The 20,426-nt window shown below is 43.8% G+C and overlaps 1 protein-coding gene across 7 annotated transcripts in view; it reads left to right on the forward strand.

Moving 5' to 3' along the window:
• Positions 1 to 1,920: 1,920 nt before the first annotated feature.
• The window catches only part of Klhl24 (kelch like family member 24), a 56,081-nt gene continuing 37,575 nt past the window's right edge, over positions 1,921 to 20,426 (forward strand). For 2 of the 7 annotated variants that reach the window (XM_031363410.1, XM_031363409.1), the window contains exons 1-2: positions 1,921 to 2,112; positions 3,462 to 3,506. The gene's annotated coding sequence lies outside the window, so the exon portion shown is untranslated. Of the gene's footprint in view, positions 2,113 to 3,461; positions 3,507 to 11,073; positions 11,150 to 19,745; positions 19,859 to 20,278; positions 20,389 to 20,426 lie in introns of those variants that run through there. The other 5 variants (XM_031363412.1, XM_031363414.1, XM_031363413.1 and 2 more) reach the window with 3 other exon arrangements.

Genomic DNA, 20,426 nt, shown 5'->3' on the forward strand with positions numbered 1-20,426 from the left:
AACAGGCTGAGGATAACCACAAGAATGGGAAAACATCTTATCCCAGACTGGGTCGTCTGTGCTGGAAAGTCCTATCTCATCCTGTAGTTAAATGTTCATGACATAGGAATACAGACTATTGACTACCTGGCACAAGACAATCAGAAGCTGACCCCTGTGACCTCCCCAGCACCCACCAATGAAATTTTAGATAACCTAACCCACTCTAAATATAGACCTAACATAACAGCCAATCAAAGTTATGCTAATGTCACCACTTGGCCCTTACCAATTAAACAGAGATTACCTAATCCTTCTAGAGAGTTCCCCTGGTTCCCTAGGTGCATTTGTCTGGGGTTGCCATTTTGGAGAATGGTTGACCCCTGCATGCTGGTTGTTTCTGCAGAATAAACGCTCTTTGCATACTGCCCAGTCTGGGGCCTTCCTTCAGCGATTTTCAGACTTTTACAACAGGTACTACCAACATCTCCCAGCAACAAAAGTACATAGCATTTTTGGAATTTTCTTGACTCAAAATGTTTAGTCTGGGCATTGTTTCCCCTTACAGGTCATATATGCATACATACATACATACATACATATATGTGTGTATATATGTATATATATATGTGTGTGTGTATGTATATACATACATGTGTGTGTGTGTGTGTGTGTGTCTTAGTCAGGGTTTCTATTCCTGTGCAAACATCATAACCAAGTGGAAAGGGTTTATTCACCTTACACTTTCATGTTGCTGTTCATCATCAAAGGAAGTCAGGACTGGAACTCAAGCAGGTCAGGAAGCAGGAGCTGATGCAGAGGCCATGGAGGGATATTCCTTACTGGCTTGCTTCCCCTGGCTTGCTCAGCCTGCTCTCTTATAGAACCCAAGACTACCAGCCCAGGGATACCACCCACAGGGGACCCTTCCCCCTTGATCACTAATTGAGAAAATGCCTTACAGCTGGATCTCATGGAAGCATTTCCTTACCTGAAGCTGTATGGAATAATGGAACAGGCCTTCGCCTAAAGAGCTGGCCATCTAGTCTCCTGCAGGAGGCCTCTCAGCACCAACCCCCTTACGGCCTCCAGTCACCTCATCTGACTGAAGACTCCCAAGAGACACACGCAGAGATCCAAAAACACGTGCTGAACCCCACAGAGGACAGACTTGGGACCTTCCAGCTACAGATGAACTCTCCTGCCAAAGTCAAATGGCTGCTGAACCTGAGGGAAGTTATCTGATAGTAAGGAAAATATGTCTATCTAGATTAATCAAATGCTGTTTAAAACTGATGTTAATACCCTCAAACTGTACTACCCATGGAACAATTAATTGGTTCAATAATCCCTTGCCTTCCCAACCCCCACCCTTAACCCTCCTTACTACTCTGGCTTAGTTGTGTTACCCCTCCAGTTTAGGGTTTTCTTTTGAAAACTTTCACTACAAATGACACAGTCACTCCAGTGACCCCTCTCTTTTAAAAAAAGTAAAAGGGGGAGTTGTGGGGCAGTGAGCTGTGCACAGGCAGCCTGGTCCCCAGTTCAGAGTGCAGGCTTTGAACCCCGGAGACCCGGTAGGTGACTGCCATCTGCAAAGGAAGGCTGGTGTTCGGAGAAGTTCCTTGGGCCCCAGACTCCTGTTGCAGCTCGCAGCTACAGCCTCCCACAGTCCCCTGCAGAGAGGTGTGTGGCCATCAGTCAAGTAGACCAATGCCCCAAGCTCCTGGTATTCTGTCTGGACTCCACCCCCACAGTTACCTGGCAACAGCTAGGTATGCTCCTCCCTACAATTACCTCACAACAGCCAGGTAGGCCTGGCCCACTATAAAACTAGCTGTTTGCCCCCTCCTCCCTCTCTTACTCTTGCCTCTCACTCCCTTGCTCCCCCTTCCCCACTCTCCGCATTCCCCCTCCCCCCACCCCCTCTGCCTTGACTGGCCTCTACTTCCCTACTCTCTCCCTCTCTCTTTCTTTCTACAATAAATGCCTTAAAACCATGGACTGTCTCTTCTCATCAGGACCTGCTGTGCTGGAGCAATGAAGCAGAATCTTCCTCTCAAGAGCCATGTCGTATCTCCTGCCAGGAGGTGCACTCTCCAGCGGTGGCCGCCAGCCAAGCAGCAGGCCCAAGTAAGCCAAGGACTCCCTTCCCCCACGGGACCCAGCTGGAGGAGCACTCTCCTCCTGCCCTCCTTCCCTTCGGGCCCACACTCTGGTCTCAGCTCTTCCGTAGCATAGTGTCTGGGATGTTCAAGAGCCTGAGAACCTGCCAAGCCAATTCCAGCAGGTCCACAGGGACCTCAGACTGTGCTTCCCCAACCCCAGAGCAGGGTTCTGCGGCTTCTCACAGCCCAACCCCCTCCCCGCAGCAGCATGGGGTGTACAGTCAAACTTCTATGTCCCCCTCGACCAGAGGCCCAGGCCCTGGGCAGGATTCAGGATCCCATTTTTAACCCACAATTACTCGTACTTTGTGTCACTATTGCACCAGTTTATTTTGTAGGCAGATCACTGTTGTATATCAAAGGTTTTGTAGCTAGGTTGGTATTTACTTTTGCCTCTGGCAGCATGCAGAGTAGCTTCCAGTACCATGAACATTAGTTAGTTAAAATGAAGGCTGTAGGTAGGCACTAGCTCCATTTCTCCATGTTCAAGAGTTGACACTTAGTGCCAAGAGGTAACCCTAAGCTTTTGGTAGATTTGGGTTTTGTTTTAATTGTAACTCTGCCTTGTTACTTCCCTCTTTGCAGTGATTTGAATAGGAATGGCCTCCATGGGCTCATTGCTTAAATGCTTTGCATTTAAGGAGTGGTACCACTTGAGAGGGATTAGGAGGTGTGGCTTTTTTGGAGTGGGTGTGGCCTTGTTGGAGGAAGTGTGTTGCTAGGGGTGGGCTTTGTGGTTTCAAATACTCAAGCCAGGCCTAGTATCTTTCTCTCTTCCAGCTTCTGGCCAATCTGGATGTCAAAGTCTCAGTTATCTCTCCATGTGCCTGCCATGATGATAAAGGACTAAACCTCTGAACCTGTGAGGAAGCCCAAATGAAATGTTTTCCTTTATAAGAGTTGCTGTGGTCATGGTGTCTGTTCACAGCAATAGAACATTGACTAAGACACTCTTAGAAAGTATTTAGCCTATGTCTCAGAGTTTCCATTGCTGTGAAGAGACACCATGACCAAGGCAACTCTTATAAAGGGCCACATTTAATTGGGGCTGGCTTACAGGTTCTGAAGTTTAGTCCATTATCATCATGGTGGGAAGCATGGCCAGCATCCAGGCAGGCATGGCACTGGAGGAACTGAGAGTTCTACATCTTGTTCTGAAGGCAATCAGAAGACTGTTTTCAGGCAGCTAGAAGGGGGATCTCAACACCCAACCCTACAGTGACACACTTCCTCCAACAAGGCCACTCCACATAATAGTGCTACTCCCTGAGCCAAGCATATTCAAACCACCACAGCTTACATTTTATTTTACAGGCAACCAGTTAAGAAACTTTGGAGTTTTAAAGAGATCTTGGACTTGTAAGTATTGGTTTTGATAGTTTGTTTTTTATTGTCTGTTTGGTTGGTTTGGTTTTTTCAGACAGGGTTTCTCTGTAGACACCTGGCTATCCTGGAACTTACTATGTAGACCAGGCTGGCCTCAAACCTGGAGATCTGTCTGCCTCTGCCTCCCAAATGCTTGGATTAAAGGCATGTGCCACCATTTCCCAGCCCTAAGTGTTGACATTTATTTTAAACTGTGGGGCTTTTAAAAGTTGAGCTGTGTTTCATGTTATAATAATATTATCATGAGATCTTGGAGACAATCAAGAAAATAAAGGTTATGGTTTGATTCTTATGTTTGTAATGTCAAGTTGACAAGTTGTGCTGGTTAGTTTTTTGTCAGGTTGATACTAGTTACAGTTACCTGGGAAGAGGGAATGCCAACTGAAGAATTTATTCCATTAAACTGACCTGTGAGCATGTTTATGGGGGTAGGGGCACAGATCACTCTAGGTAGTGCCACCACTGGTCAGGTAGTCCTAGATTGTATTACAAAAGCAAACTAAGCCAGTAGGCAGCATGCCTCTATGCTCTCTGCTTCAGAAATATATAACTTCTTTCTTCTTTCTCTCTCTTTTCTAAGCATGTTTTCCCTCACACTTTTGAGTTTCTACAATATTTTTGACTTTCTCACTTTTTCTATAGTCTCCTTCCTGACTTGTGGCTGCTGGTCTGCCACGCATCTGACCTTGACACCAGCTTAAATAGCATGGCCTTTTTCCTTCTGTCCTCTATCCTTCTCCAGGTAGCTGCTAAGTTTTATGCCTGCCCTAGAATTTTCTTTTAAACTATAAAAATAGTGTCTTTGAGTTTCCATTTGAGCCCATTCTTAAATTCTTTTCTTAATAAGACTAAGGACCCCAAGAAGGAACCTTCACTTCTCCTGTTCCTATTTCAGAAGGATACTTCATAACTCTTTGAAACTTCTGACTATGAGAGTGGTAGAACAGTGTCTCTGCACCTCTGCAGTCCTGACTTTGAATTTGTGTCTGAATCCCCATGCCTTCAAGAGCTTTCTCTCTTCTCTACCACCATCGTCACCATGTTTCTCCATTTAACAGTAAAAACACAATATTCTTCAAAAGAACCCCAGGAGACAAAGCCAATCATGAAATAGCAGCCATATCTAACATTTCAAAAGAATTCCAAATTGCTCAAAAGAGTCCAACAGCAAACAGGAAAGTAAAGCTTAGGATGCATCAATCAAATAGAGACTTCCAAGGTTTTCTAAAGAATCCAAAGTCTAAATTTAACTTTCTGTCTCCAAGAAGCAAAAAGCAGCCGATTCTGCTGAGGGGGAAAGCTAGGAAAATGGTAACTCCAGCAGCAGCTGCTGCTAATGTCCATCTTTGCTCTCTACCCAGGGTCAGCCCACCCAGATTGGCAGATACCCCCAAAATGTGTCTTTGTTTCTTCATGGTTGCCCCTTTGTTACTGAATTGCCGTGTCTGTTACATGTGTCTGTCTCTCTCCTTAATAAGGTTTGTTACATGCAGAACAATTTTGTTTAAAAGAATTTAAAATAATACTCTATTGTTATCTCAATTATTCTGTAACAACTTTCCAACTAGAATCTGGCATAATACCATAAAAGTAATAATACAAATAAATTATTAGTCATGATGGTTAATCTTGGTGGTCAACTTGACTACATCTGGAATTAAGGAAAACCTAACAGCTGGGTATACCAGTGAGGGATTTTTCTTGATTGAATCTTGTGAAGCAGGAAGACCCACCCTAAATCCAAACCTTTGAGGAGGAAAGATTCACTTTAAATTTGGTCCACACCTTTTGGTAGTAGCCTATATAAAGGACATGGAAGAAATAAGTACTTGTTCTTTGCCTGCTTGCCTTCATTCTTATTGTTAACTCCTTCACTGCACTGGTATTAGAGCTTACTTCTTGGATTCCAGTGTATATTGAAGACCAGCTGGCCTTATGGACCAAAAGACCTTTGGATTTGTGAGCTTTCCACTGGGAGACAGCCACTCTTGGAATAGTTGGGCCATAACCTATAAGTCAATCTAATAAATCATATATATGTAAATAATTTATCCCATATATATGTGTATATATACATATATATGTGTGTGTGTGTATAATATATCCCATGACATATTTATTCATTCTATCAGTTCTATTTTTCTAGATAACCCAGACTAATATAGTAACGAATAAGATTAGATATTAGAAATCAGTATTTCATAAAGTTAGAAGTAACCACCCCTAAAGTTCAGATGTAACACTCCCATCACACATCAATGTAACATCAGATATAGAAGGTACAAAAAGAAAACCTAAAAATCATATTCAGATCATGTTGGTTGATAAGTTTAATAACATCGAATAATTTATTCCTTAAAGGCCCCCTCTCTGAAGACTGCCCTGAACACTCAGCCTCATCTTGCAGAACCTAGGAATCTGATCTTTCCTAAAACCTTGGGACATAAAGCAATGCTTGTCCTCTATATACACAAAATGGGCGGCTAAAATAGGAAAACAGGAGAAACTAAACACGGAGATTCCCTCCTCCAAAGTCCATACCTGTTAGAGACGCTCAATCTAAATAACTAATTACAACTCTCAAGATGAGCCTTTAACCCCAGCACTGGGGTAGGTAGAGGCAGGTGGGCCTCTGTAAATTCAGCCTGTCTATATATAGCAAGTCCCAGGGCAGCCAGGGCTGCAAAATAGAAAAACATTGTCTTTAAAAGACCAAATAAACAAATAAATAACAAACAAACAAATAATAAAATAAAATAAGAACAATTACTACTATACTACTATTACACTACCATGATGGTGGAGAGTGGAATGTTGTATATCTGGATCTAACTTATATTTTTTAAAAAAGAATTATTAGCCAGGCGGTGGGGGCACACGCCTTTAATCCCAGCACTTGGGAGGCAGAGACAGGTGGATCTCTGAGTTCAAGGCCAGCCTGGTCTACAGAGTGAGTTCCAGGACAGCCAGGGCTATAACAGAGAAACCCTGTCTTGAAAAAAAGAAAAAAAATAAAATAAAAGTTTAAAAAAATAATTATTTAGTTTTACTTTATGCATATCAATGTTTTGCTGGAAAGTATGTATGTATACCCCATAAACCAGCAGAGAACGGAGAGCACTGGGTCTTTTGGAACTGAGTTACAGATGACTGAACTACCGTATGAGCACTAGGAAGCAAACCCAGACCCTCTGTGCTCTTAACCACCCAGACATTTCTCCAGCTCCAGAGCTCAAATTTTCGTGAGCTACAATTGGGCTCTTTAATGGCCATTCATTGCTGGGCTCTGTGGAGGGCACAAAGTCCTTGCTCACAGATACATACGAGGAAAACCAGTCATATAGAATGTGCAGGGTTGTCTCTTCAAAATAAGAGAGATATAGCCTGTTTTCCACTTAGAAGGCCAGGAATGAGTGAGGTTAACAGTAACCTCAGTACTATCTGTATGGCCAGGACATACCTAGCCCCCCCCCACCCCCGAACCAAGCCAACACTTACAAAAGAAAGCCTTTAATGGGGTGCTAGATTACTGTTTTCAGAGGATTAGTCCATTATTACCATGGTTAAGAAGCAGACAATAGCTGAGAGCTTTATATCATGATCCACAGGCAGAAGCCAGAGAGAGACTGGGCATGGTGTAAGCTTTTAAAACCTCAAAGCCCACCCTTAGGAACACACTTCCTCCAACAAGGCCACACCTACTTCAAAAAAGCCACAACTCCTAATTCTTAAGCAGTTCACCAACTGAGGGCTTAGTGTTCAAATACATGAGCACAGGCAGGCCATTCTCATTCAAGCCACCACACTCTTATACCTGGTGTTCCCTTTGAAAAGTGTCTTGATATATGACTTCTTTTTCTGCTGTAATCACAAAACACTTCTTGAAGTGGTTTCTATGTTGGAAAGTGGTCTTTAAGTACTCCTTTGAGGTGAAAGCTCTGTTTCTGCACTGACATAATATACCCACGTGACATGTGTTCCTAATTTCCTTAATTTTATAGTTGGGACACTGGTAGGAAAAGGCTACTGCTGGATATGTGGTTGTGTATATGGGCACAAATGAAACACAGAGGCATTCTGCCTGTGAATTTGTAGTCAAAACTGAGACAACTGCTGCTTTGGTAAAACCCCAGGATGAAGCACAGCCTGAAAGCTATAGTCTCATACAAGATAGAGCAGATCAGTGACTTAGAACAGAGAGCAACTGCATCTCCACACTGCTCAGAAATCCATATTGCATATCCACATGCATTCTCCAAGCTGCATCTGTCTCTACACCTCACTTCACCCAAAGCTACACACTTGCTAAAACTCGGCATCCTTCATCTTTCTACCTCACAATTATATTACAGTCACAACGCAGCCACCCGCAGGGTGAGAAGCCTGGCCACCAAGCAAGAGCCCTCTCACTTTCTTAGTCGCCTGAGGTCATATGAAAGCTCACTCAGAGTGCAAGATCGTTGAACAGAAATATTTGGTCCTCACTGGGGCTTGAGCTATGCCAGCAGTGATCTGCTGAGTGACTAATGGTGGTCCAAAGAGCCTTGCCCTAAAGCATATATATTTTATATTAGGAAAACATCCTAATAAGGCAAAGGACTAGGTCAAGAACAATGTTGAATTGCCTTTCCATGGCTTCCTATCCCCAGTAGTCCTCTGTTCCGTATTTTACTTCCCCATTCATTTATCAGCAACACAAGAATACATTTAACTCAAATGATGACTAGCCTTTCCAGACAGAATAATTATCTACAGCCACACTCAAACACCTGGTTAAAGCCAGACAACTGAGTTTCATTTCCTTATGAAGTTTCAGTAACTCATTAATCAAAACCTTACACTATCCAAAACATCCTTAATCCTCAAAAACACTCCTTCTATTGTTTAAATTCATATTGATGTATTAATCCTTACCTTAACTACATTTTCTTACTAATGTAGTTTGGTTGAAATAAAATGGATAAAAAGGTTGGTGTGATGTTATACCCCTTTAATTCCAGCACTTGGGATACAGAGGCAGGCAGATCTCTGAGTTCCGGGTCAGCCAAGGCTACATAAGTGAGACCCTGTCTCAAAAACAAAACAAGACAAAAAAACCCAAACAAACAAAAACAGAAAAAAGACTATATTTTACATAATGGAATCTTGTTCAGTGCTACAGAAAAATGAAATTATAGTACGAATAGAACTGAAAAGATTTATACTGAGTGAGGTAACCCAAGCCCAGAAAGACAAATGCTGTATGTTCTCTTGTTTGTGCACCTTAGCTTCAAATCTGTGTGTTTGAACCAGAATGGGTGTAAAAGCCTGCAATCTAGAAAGGGGCCAGCAGGGAAATCAGATCCCTAATGGAGAAGGGGCAGCAGAGCATGGGTGATAGGAAAGGAGATGGGACCACCACAGGAAGGTTTAACAGGGATGGCTATATGGAATAAGGAGAAGAGGAAAATTAACCAAAACCAAGGGTGTATGAGAAGACAGCATAGAAACCTATTACTTTGTAAGCCTCACTGCTCTTCCAGAGGACCAAAATCCCATTCCCAGTAAGCACGTCAGGTGGTTCGCCACTTCCTATAACTCCAGCTACAAGGGATCCACTAACTTCTGGCCTCTGTGAGTCCGAGCACATACATTCACACAAACATGCACACATACACATAAGTAAAAAGTATATAACTCTCTATGTTAGGGCAAAGATAGCCTACATGGCTTAAAACCCATGGTTTAATGAATAAAAATCCCAGTGCCAGGTCTCCTTATGGTTGGCAATGGAAGCCCCAGAAGCTACCAAGCAACAAAGGTACTTTTGGTTACCCACCAGAATTTGATGTTCAGATGCTATTGTACATCATAAAGATGTATGGTATAGAGAAATCAAGATGGAAGTGAGCTTAAGGCTTCCTCCCTTCTGGCTAGATCATAATGCTGGAACGTGTTATACAGGCTTCTGGGAAAGAAATGACATCTTCCCCATGTGTGACCCCCATGGATAAGGTACCAACGCACTTGGCAAGATGTGCCCAGCAGCATGATAGTAGCATGATTATTATTGGGATAGCCTACCACTCTCTGCTTGCATCTGGGGCCTGCTTCACAGAAGGGACACATGCCTGCTACTGTAAACCCACTCAAAACCTCATTTCTGGGAAACTCATAAGGTGGCGGCGGGATGGAGGGGATTTACTAGCTGCTGTTTAGTTCATCTCACATGGCACCAAACCTCCTTCCAAGTGTTTACATCTATAGACAAATGCCACTCTAAGCCTTAGAGAAGCTTCTCTGCAGTGAACAATGTATTTGGTGAATGGTGACTCACTGCTGCTCAAGGTGCTTGAAGAGGACATTTACACCACACCCTGGAAGGCTCAGGCAGCATCCCAGAAGAATGTGAGAGCAAGAAGATACAGAGAAGGGCTGTGAAATGTTGTCATCCAGGAAGGACATAAACACTGCAATCATGATCTTACTGCAGCTGTGGTGGCCTGCACTGGGTTTGCACGAGAGGGCGTGCCAAGATTCAAACCTGAATGGAGAAGCAGCAGATTGGGCCTTACACCTCTATGAAGAACTACTGAATACTAATACATTACAAGGGATGGAGGCAGTCATTTTACTCGGTTATGCAACCACTGGTGAGCCCACCAGACTCCAGTGGATCCTTACAAACGCAGGGTCACACAGATGACTCTGGTTAACTCAGTGGGTTACAAAACAAGTCAGGAATGTGGGAAGGGGATGTGCAGAGAGAAAGACGTGCTGACAGGATTGGGAAGGAGATAAGAATGGGTGAGTGGAGATGATCAGAATGGGTTTTACACATGGATGAAGTCGTAGATGAACAAATCTAATTAATAATAAAAGAACTGGGAAGAGGAACTTTGGGAATGTGACTGAAGCCCTGCGGTGTGGAAAAGTCGGAGGGCACCATTAGCACAACGTGATCCCCTGCATTGTTGACTGCAAGTGCACACTCACTGCCAGGTGACTCAGCACCTGGTGCCTCAGGAGGTTCCATGCGTGCCCCAACTTTTACACCAGATGGCTGTGGACCTGCAGGGCACAGAGAGGACTCCCAGGTTTGGCCATCAGCATAAGTTTAGCTAATGCCCACACAACGGACCCTTTAGGGGTCCTGGACATGGGACACCGTTAGCTGAGGAAAGGGAAAGAGAATATTTTTCATGAATCAAACCTCTCTAGGAAATTTGCCCAGCCATTTTCAACTGCTCCAGAAAGGAAGGTTACATGAGTGCTGGCTGGAGGCAAGATCATCTAAGGGTATAGCCCCTGGCAGCTGGCAGCCAGAGTACACCATGTATTCTGCACCTAAGCTCAGATAACTGCCTATGAAACAAGAGAGAAAGTTCAGGCACTCTGTGTATCCCCAGTCTGCGACATCATACACCACGACCCAAAAGGAAATGTGAAAGGGAAAGAAAGGGAGAAGAAAGGGAACACAAAGTTCCTAAGGGCTCTAGGAAAAGAGAAAAAAAAAGTAGGAAGAGAAAGATAATAGATCACCTTCTGTTGGACTGTCCAGATGTTCCCGGTGCAGTTCTGAATTGGGAGAGAACCCGTGGAGTATCCAGGAACCTCTGTTGAAGCATACTGGACTGGTAAATACATTTGGGTGTAATCAAGTGGTCTGGGGACTCATGGTTAGAACGGGAAAGTGATAGGGGCAGAGTTAGATGAGTGGTAAGAGAACTTGCTCTTTGAGAGCATCCGCATCAGGTGGCCCACAACCAACTGAAACTCCAGCTCCAGTGATCCAGCGCCCTCTTCTGGCTTTTGTGGGCACATGCATTCATTTGCACATACACAAAACCACAGACACGTAGATATAACTAAAAACTAAAGTAGACTTTAAAAAGCAAAAGGAGGTAGAGGAAATAGTAGGAATGAAAAGATTTAAATGGAATTAGTGGAGAAGGTAGAAGTGGGAGGGAAAATCAACAGAACCAAGAATGTATTGGAGAAAAAGACATGGAAGTCTACTACTTTGTGAACTAACTAAAATATGTAATTTTCTTTAAAGAGTTTGAACAGGGGGCTAAAAATATTTCTTGACAGTTAAAAGCACTTGCTGATCTTCCAGAGGACCCCCAAGTCGGTTCCCAGCACCCACATGGCTGCTTACAGCTATCTTTATATTTCTAAAGGATGCACTGCCCTCTTTTGGCCTCTGGGGCCACTGCATGCATGTAGTGCACAGATGTACATGCAGGCAAAACATCCATACAGATGAAATAAAAAATGTATGTTTAAAGATAGAAAAGAGAATATGAGGGCTCCCACCTTCAATCCCACCACTCAGGAGGCAGAAGCAGGCATATCTCTGTGAGTTCGAGATCAGTCTGGTCTACATAGAGAGTTCCAGAACAACCAGAGTACATAAAGACACCTTGTCTCAGAGAGAAAGAGAGAGGCAGACAGACAGACAGACAGAGGGGGGCTGGGGGAGAGGTTGAGATTGAATAGAGAGGGAGAGTTTGAACAAATTTCCAGTATGGTCAGATAATTCTGCTGTCAGAACCATAGGGCCATGTTATATAACAAAGATTGACCTTGAAATTGAGATCATTCTGCCTCAGTTTCCCAAGTACTAGAATTATAAGCGTTTGCCACTTTTAGTTGGAAAGTTGGTTAAAAAAAAACACTTAAGCACGAAGGCATTATATTAAAGCTAAGTTATGTTAATTTCATATAGCTCCATAAGGTTGCTGGAAAAAAAAAGAACTTTATCCTGGGTTTTTATTTTATGAGTTACATCTAGGGGGCTGGAGAGATGGCTCCATAGATAAAAGTCTTACTAGCATAAGTCTAATGACCCACACTTAAGTCTCCAAACGAATGTCAGAAGCCAGATGCAGAGGCAAGCATCTGTAACTCCTGCCCTTCTATAGCAAGATGGGAGGCAGGATTAGGCGTCATCCAGAAGCATGGGCCAGCTGGCACAGCAGCAGGAAAAGAGGTTCTTCCTGACCAAGTGAGAATTGATCTCCACAAATAAACAAGTGCAAGGTAAATGTCTACTGAGAGAGGTAAAGGAGAAGCTCAGACACTCACTAATTCGCTCCCCATGGATACAGAAATCTCCACAAGCCTTGCTTTCCAAGTACCAGCTCTTCTATCCAGGCTCAAGAAGGAAAAGCAAGGTGCTTCACTAAGCTTCATGACGAAGGTCACTCACAGTTCACCCTAAAACGCATCTAAATTTAGAGATTTGCCACTGGAGCAAAATGTCCATGCACTAGTAATAGAACAAGACAGGCTTTCCAAACTATGCCAGGCATGTGCTTGCAATGCTGTCACCGCGGGGCCAGGCTCTGTGCCTGTGTGCCGGTGACCTGGGAGACCTCAGCCTTTTCTAGGCCAATTACAGAGTGATCTAGAACTGCAAGCAAATAGACATGGCTTTTAACGTACATTTAAAAGAAACATTCAGGGGCTTGAGGTGTAAGCCCAGGGGCAGAATACCTGACTAGCATTTACGTTACCCCAAATTTGATCCTCCAGCACTTAGCACTATGAGTAATGAATAAATAAAACTAGTATTTTAATACTTTATACATGCATATAATAGGTCTTTTATGTCAAATTATTACTAGAAGAAACAGGTCTCTTCAATTTCTGACCCTTTGACCTATGTTCTACAGCTCAGAGTCAACCATGGTTTAAACAGTCATGTCACCTTTGTGTGAAGATATTATAGGGGCGGAGACACTCTTTCATACACCTTTAGAGGACAGGACTCACTCCCATTAGGTGTTCAGAGGGCTAGTTTGTGTTTGTTCGTTTGGTTTGGTTTTTATTAAATTGGCTTTAGTACAACAATATCTACAGATCAGTCATTTATTGTTTCATTGTAGTTTCCCAAAACATTTTAATTTATAGTTTTCAGAAGGGATATTGTAAAGCCTATTTCCATGATTAGTAGTTTATCCAATTACCTTTCTTCCAGCTATTTATGATTTTTCTCAATATTTCTAAATACAGTGTAGTTTTATGATAAATTATATTTCCCCATCAGAAAGAGTAAACCCTCTTCTCCATAATATCCTTTGTACAAGAAAGAATGTATAACATACAATAACAAGTCTACAGAGGATCTTCTGAAGCCTGGGTACATGAAAAAGGAGACATGTCTACAAAACCAGCATGTGGGAGACTAAGGGAGAAGGATTGCTATGAGTTTTAAGATCAGCCTGACAAAAAAAGAAACAGTAAGACAAGTGAAAAATATTTTTAAAGCCAGTCAAGGTGGCTCATGTCTATAACTCTAGGACTTGAGAAGCTGAGACAGGAGAATTGCCACAAATTTAATGCCAGCCTGGTGTTATAGTGAATTTAAAGTCAGCCTGTTATAGAGAACAACCCCAACTCAATGTCAAAACCAAACAAATAGAATAGGATCCAGAGAGGCAAGTTTCATAAAACCTTTGTCCTCTAGCCATACAATGCTTACATTTACCTTGATTTGCACCTGTAGTTAACATATGCTTATTTCTGTGATTTCTTTTAGCTTTAACTTCTGAGTTTCTTCCTTAAAACTTGCTTTTCCAAGTCAATATAAGAGATAGTATATCTTCTTTTACTCTTCCTTTATTTCCTTCACTACAACTCCTGTTCTTAAAGTACAGAACAAAGCAGAGAAGGAAGAAACTATATAAGAGAAGCTGGAAAGATGGCTTGGTAATTACTATCATGTAGTGTCCTTGCAGAGGACAAGGGTTGGTTCAAGCACTTGCCTTAGAACCAGGGGATCCAATGCCTTCTCCGTGGCCTCCATGGGCACCAGCACTAATGTGGTACACATCCAAAACCTTGAGCATATAAACATATACATAGAAAATTGGTGAGAGAAAGAATAGTGACCATTCTTGGTCGTTGTTAAATACTATATTCTACATACTGCACATTTGCTTTTTTTCCCATTTAATCTTCATAATTACACAAAGTAGGTACTTTTATTTTTTTATACTTTAAATGTTTTTTATATTTTTATATTTTAAATATATTTTTGGTTTGGTTAGGGTTGTGCTATGTTATCTAGGCTGGCCTCAAACTCCAGATCTTCCTGTCTCAAGGTCCTCAGAACTGAGATGACAAGTGGGAATTGCCATTCTCAGACTTATCCTCATTTTGAAGATGAGAAAACAGGCTGAGAAAGGTTAGCGTACTCAAGTATGAGAATGCTAGAATGCAAAGCTAGCTTTTGAACCAAGTCTCTGACTATAACGCATGACTTTAAACACTGAGTTGGAGGATAAAACTGCCAAAGTGCTGAGCTTGTGTAATGGAGTAACGAAAGCAACACAGTGTAGGGTGAACTCTAGGCTATCACTGTGGAACCTTTCGGAGGTTTCTAAGGAAACCTCAGAGAGGTGGTGCTGCTTGAAGGGGATGCCTGAACAGAGCCTCGGATGAGCACAGCATCCGCCGAGATGACAAAATGAGAGCTTTGGTCTGGAGGTTATTTCTCAAGCTTTCATCAGCATAACTTCTGAAGAAAGTGGGAGAGACTTTTCCAGAACAGAAAGGAAGGTCACTCTTGGGTAGATTTAGCCCCTCTCCTTCATGAACGCTGTAGGATTCGTGGAATGCCTGTCTACTAAGCAATCAAAGGACCACAGTGGACAAGATGCCTGTTGGCATCTTCAAGGAGAAGAGTGCCAGGCATAACAGATCAAGCTGAGGTCCATACATGCCTTTACAGGTCACCGGAGCAAAAAACTGAGACCAGTAACGTGAACTCTAGACAGACTCTGTGGTAGTTTGAATGAGAATGGCTCCTAGAGATGCATACATTTGAATGCTTGGTTCCCAGTTAGTGATTCCAACAGTTAGTGGAACTGTTTGGAAAGGATTAGGAGGTGTGCTCTTGTTGGAGGAAGGTAAGGGCTTTGAGGTTTCAAAAGCCATGCCAGGGACAGCCAGGCAGTTATTCAGCCTCTACACACACCCTCTCTTTGCCTGAAACATGCAAATCAGATATAAGCTCTTAGCTACTTTTCCAGCACTATGCCTTGTTTGCCTGCCAGCATGTTCCCTGCCATGATAATCATGAATCAACCCAATAAAACTATAAGCAAGTTCTCAATTAAAGTATGGCAGTTCACAGCCAAGTGGTGGTGGCAGCAGTGCACGCCTTTAGTCCCAGCACTTGGGAGGCAGAGGTAGGATTTCTGAGGCGGATTTCTGAGTTCGAGGCCAGCCTGGTCTACAGGATGAGTTCCAGGACAGCCAAGGCTACACAGAGAAACCCTGTCTTAAAAAAACAAAAAAACAAAAACAAAAGTATGGCAGCTCACAACTGTAATTGTAGTCCCATGGGGTCTGATACTCTCTTCTCATGAGCAGACATACATGTGGACAAAACACCTATATACATAAAACATAAACAAATAAACCTTTTTTTAAAATAAGAATGAATTCTGGTGGTGGTGGCACAGGCCTTTAATCCAAGCACTTGGGAGGCAGAGGCAGGCAGATTTCTGAGTTCGAGGCCAGCCTGATCTACAGACTGAGTTCCAGGACAGTCAGGGCTATACAGAGAAACCCTGTCTCAAAAAAAACCAAAAAAAAAAAAAAAAAAAAAAAAAAAAAAAATGAATGAATGAATTAAAGCAGATAGAGATAGTATCATCAAAATGGGAACTCACAGATCTGGAAGAAACCAACTGGGGAAATTGAGCCAGTCAGCTGGAGTTGCAGCTTGAGCTTTCTCTCCGTTGAATGAGCTTCCTACAGCTGAACTTCCAAGTTCCTTTTCCCACTCTAACCTCTCTTGGAGGTGACTCACTTGCTAGCTGTTTTCAAAGACACAGTGACTTTAATGTTTTACTTTTGGGCTGTTTTACTGTTTTCTTCCCTCTCTGGGAACTTCACCCCAAATAAAGGAGGACACTTTAGACAAACATGCTTGGGTCTGAGTTGGGAGGGAAGGAACACCACTTCCAAGGCCAGCTTCTTAGTAAGCTCAAACAGCACAAAGCAATTTGCCAATGTACATTCCACTAATATGCACGCAACCCTGGTTTCATCTGTAGCAGTGCACAGGCTAGACATGGTAGCATATACTCATAACCCTAGTACTCAAAATACTACCTTCAGAAAGGAGAAAGATCAGAAAGAAGTTCAATGTTGTCCTCAGCTATATTGCTGTTAGAGCCCATACCTTCTAAGTACCAGACTCCAAGCTGGAATCAAGGCTTCTAAGCATATCCAGTCCCACTGTCATCTACAAGTTAAAGGTTATTTGACTGCTAGCATACTTCATGGGTCACATATTAACCAAGCCATATGTCTTAGTTAGGTTTTTACTGCTGTGAACAGACACCATGACCAATGCAAGTCTTATAAAGGACACCATTTAATTGGGGCTGGCTTACAGGTTCAGAGGCTCAGTCCAGTATCATCACAGTGGGAACATGGCAGCATCCAGGAAAGCATGGTGCAGGAGGAGCTGAGAGTTCTACATCTTCATCTGAAGGCTGCTAGCAGAATACTGACTTCCACGGTGAGGGTCTTAAGCCCATACCCACAGTGACACACCTACTCTAACAAGGCCACACCTCCCAAGGCCAAGCATACACAAACCATCACACCATACCTCCCTATCCATAGAAAGAGTGATCTAATGACCTTATATAGTCCAAGTCACATAAGCCCTATTCTTCTGCCTTGTTCATGTAGCATAGACCACATATCAACTAAGCCAGCTTCCTTACAACATAAGATGCTTCTTCCCTCAGAAATCTTTAAGAGTAGATACCTTGCTTCTTACTTTGAGTGAAACTAAGCTTCTAACTTTGGGTCCTACTGTACTGCTTGCTGCAGCATTAATAAAATACTTCCAGTTTCTGGCTATTATAAATAAGGCTGCTATGAACATGGTGGAGCATGTGTCCTTATTACATGTTGGAGCATCTTCTTGGTATATGCCCAGGAGTGGTATAGCTGGGTCCTCTGGTAGAACTATATCCAATTTCCGGAGGAACTGCCAAACTGAAGGTAGGACAATCCAGCCTGATATAGCTGTCTCCTGAGAGGCTCTGACAGTACCTGACTAATACAGAAGTAGAGGCTCACAGCCATTCGTTGGACTGAGCACAGGGTCCCCAATGAAGGAGCTAGAGAAAGGGCCTAAGGAGCTGAAGGGTTTGCAGCCCCTTAGGACAAACAACAATATGAACTAACTGGTACCCTCAGAGCTCCTAAGGACTAAACCACCAACCAAAGAGTACACATGGTGGGACTCATGGCTCCAACAGCGTATGTATAGCAGAAGATGGTCAAGTCGGTCATCAGTGGGAGGAGAGGACCTTGGCCCTGTGAAGGTTCTATGCCCCAGTGTAGGGGAATGCCAGGGCCAATAAGCAGGAGAAGGTGGGATGGCGAGCAGGGAGAGGGGGAAGGGAACAGGGAATTGTTCTTGTTTTTTGTTTTTTTGGAGGGGAAACTGGAAAGGAGATATCATATGACATGTAAATAAACAAAATATCTAATAAAATTTAAAAAAAAAAAGTACTTGCCTGAAAAATGAATGAGCTCAGCATCTCTCCCAAATCTCCCCCCCTCAAAAAAAATCTATCAATACTGAATTGGAGGTCAGTCTCAGAAACATCAAGACCCTGTTTTGAAACCTAAATAAAGGACCTGGAGTGATGGTCCCAATGTTAAAAACACTGGCTGCTTTACAAGAGGATGAAGTCTAGAATCCCAGCATCCCTACGTGGTGGCTCACACTCTCTGTAACTAACTCCAGTTCTGGGGAATCTGGTGCCCTCTTCTGGCCTCCATGGGCACTCCATGGAGGCACATGGTACACAGACTCAGGCAAAACATATTTAAATTTTAAAAATTTAAATAGAGCTGAAGAAATGACTTAATGGCTAAGACCTCTTGTTGTTCTATCTGGAGTTCAACTCCCAGCACCTACATCAGATAGCTAGCTCCCAACTGCAGCTCCAGGGGGATCCAATAACTCTGACCTTTACTGGCATCTGCACTCAGATAGCCAATACAGACACACACATACAAAGAATTGATGATGATGATGACGACGACGACGACGACGATAGACAAAAAGAATTCTAGATAGTTTACCTTCAAGTTAAGTATCTTCAAGTTAAGTTGTTTAAATCAATTTGGGGAGAAGAGAGGGATAGAGAAGGGAGGGGAAGGAAAAAGAGAGGAGAGGAGAAGGGGGAGGGAAGGAAGGAGAGAATATGAAAATAAATCTCCTTGCTTGACAAGAGAGAACCAAAGATAAGGATTCTCAAAGCTGATAGCTGGTCAAAGCTATAAATCTCAAAGCTTGCCAACTGGTCAAGCCAGAAAGCAGTTTTATTGCGGACCTAGCCATAAGTCTTAGAAAAGTCAAAGAAAGGTTTCCCTCCTACAGGAAGTACTCAATAGGCATTTTTTAAGGTTAATAGGACATGGAAAGGAGGCATAAAAAAGCTTATCAAATGGCCTGCCCGTCAACTCTCCTCATCTCTCTACCTTGTGGCAACACATCTTCTTTTGAACGGAGGCACGGTTGTCTTAATGAAGTGCAGAAGGTAGAAGTACAGGGTAACTTTTACCAGAAGCCAGAAATACCCAAACATTTTCAAGAGTAGAGGACGGTCATCCTTGAAAAGGAATCTCCTAGAAACAAAACATCTTGAAGATTCCATGTGCCTCGGAAAATAAAGGTTTGTTACAATTTTTGTTCAGCTCCTGCGCCGGAGTAAGACAAAAAAGGTTACGTAGGCTCTCATAGCGACCTTGACAGATTTACAAAGAAAGAAAGCGTCCTCAACACTTATGACCAGGCTTCTAGTACATTCCACCTCTCAGGCCCTCTGATTTCCCAAGTGTGTTAGAACGTATTAATTAAAACAAACAAGCCTTTTTCCGAGCTCTAAAGTCGGCAAAGTCCTGGTCTTGTGCTTTGGCTTTGGGATGTAAAGTGCTCTTTGAAGACAATCAACATACCACTCCGGTCTTGATCAAGATGCATTCCTTTAACCTGATTCTACCTTTTAAATAAATGTTTGGAATTAGCAGCTCTGGGTTGGGTTTCGCCCTCTAGTGGAACCCAGGTGGCCGGAGAGCCCACCGACAGTAAGAACTACATCTCCCAGGGTGCTCTAGGAAGGGGCTGCCTCCCCCACCATTGGCCAAGGGTGGGTGACGCTAAGTGTTTTGGCCCGACGGTCACATGTTTCCTTTGTTGTGAGCAGTGGCAGAGACTGGTGGTGGCTCGAGGAGACGCCGGCGCAGCAAGGACCGCTGGGGTCGCCGCTCGTGCCGCTTCCAGCCAGCGCCGAGAGGTACCAGGGTGGCCGCTGCAGGCGGACCGCGACCGCGGCACTGATCCCCGGCACTGACGGGAGGGAGGAGAGGTCCCTAGCTGCCAGAAGCCCGATGCGGCCTCGGGCGTGGGGACCGGGCAGGGACGAACCCCGCATCCGCGATGCACTTCGGGTGGAAGCGTCCGGAGTGCTACGGCCTCGGACCTGGCGTTTCGGTGGGGTGACCGTGGGTGCTGTCGCTGAGCACGGATAAGGATCGGGGTGCTGGGGCCACCGCAGCCTGCAGCAGGGTTGCGAAACCTGCGGGGCGTGGTCACCTGACCGTTACCCGCCCCCGAGGAGCCTTTGTTTACCCGGAGCGCTGCCTCCGGCCGTCCCGGGGGAGCCCCCACCCGGCTGCCCTCTTCCTCATCCGCCGTCCTCTGCTTCTTAATTTAGTTCCCAAAGTTCCCGCCCCCAAGCCCTGGACACCCGAGGCGAAGATCATTCGGGCGGCCGGGATTGGTCGTTGGGGCCGGCGAGTTCCGAGTTTTTATTGGCTGTGGCTGGTAGGTGGGTGGCTCGTGCCAGGCAGTCCCGCCCTCGC

This window comes from Mastomys coucha, unplaced genomic scaffold (genome assembly GCF_008632895.1).
Source record: "Mastomys coucha isolate ucsf_1 unplaced genomic scaffold, UCSF_Mcou_1 pScaffold12, whole genome shotgun sequence".
In the NCBI taxonomy this organism is placed as follows: domain Eukaryota; kingdom Metazoa; phylum Chordata; class Mammalia; order Rodentia; family Muridae; genus Mastomys; species Mastomys coucha.